Genomic DNA, 936 nt, shown 5'->3' on the forward strand with positions numbered 1-936 from the left:
TCAGTTCACAGGTCGTAGATAACGATGCAACTGATCTTCATCTGTATCTGTAATGCAAGAACCGAAAATTTTTTTTGCCAAAATGTCTTCCAGATGGTGCCAAAATTCGTCAACTGAAATGTTCGGCAAAAATCATAAAAAAAGTATGGTGCTGAAACTTCGATTGGGTTTCTACAAATCCACTCAGTGGCAATATTTTTCAATTTTGCCAGATGTTTGAGATCTATTTTCAGAATAGTCGTGTAAGAAATGGTCTGCTTAATGTACCTATAGCTATAAAACCTAAAAAATATTTTGTATAGGCTGAAATATTTTTGGGAATTTTGAATCTTTGAAATTATAAATTCTATCTATAATGGTTTAGTGGCTCTGTTAACTATCGGCAAATGTGACATGTATATTTCGAGTTTGTTGGGCTATTTTCATATATATTAAGAATTATCAAGGTAAAGAAAAATTTTGTCTTGAAGCTTATTCATAATGGTAGACATGAAAATTTTTTTCATTCATTCAATTTCTCGTGATTCTGGCCGAACATCTAAATAAATCGTTGAAAATAGAATAAATGTGTGCTTTCACCTACCTAGTCTGGTTTGTATTGTAGGTGATTGAAATTATCCAAAATTAGCCAATAAAATGAATAAGGATCTTGTCGGCATGTGCTTTCTTCACTTCGAATTAGAATATTTTTTGCAGCTATTCCGATGCTTACCACCATTCTGGCAATTTTCAAAATATGAATATTTTCTCTGAATTTAAAAATTGCCAATCCCTAATATTAGGGATTACCTAGGTAGTGAAGGGCACCAAGCATTTTTTTTTCTGTTAAATTAGTGTGCCATGAAAATGGCTGTCCTTTTTCTGTCATATATATATATATATATATATATATATATATATATATATATATATATATATATATATATATATATATAT

The sequence above is a fragment of the Coccinella septempunctata genome, chromosome 8 (assembly GCF_907165205.1).
Source record: "Coccinella septempunctata chromosome 8, icCocSept1.1, whole genome shotgun sequence".
In the NCBI taxonomy this organism is placed as follows: Eukaryota; Metazoa; Arthropoda; class Insecta; order Coleoptera; family Coccinellidae; genus Coccinella; species Coccinella septempunctata.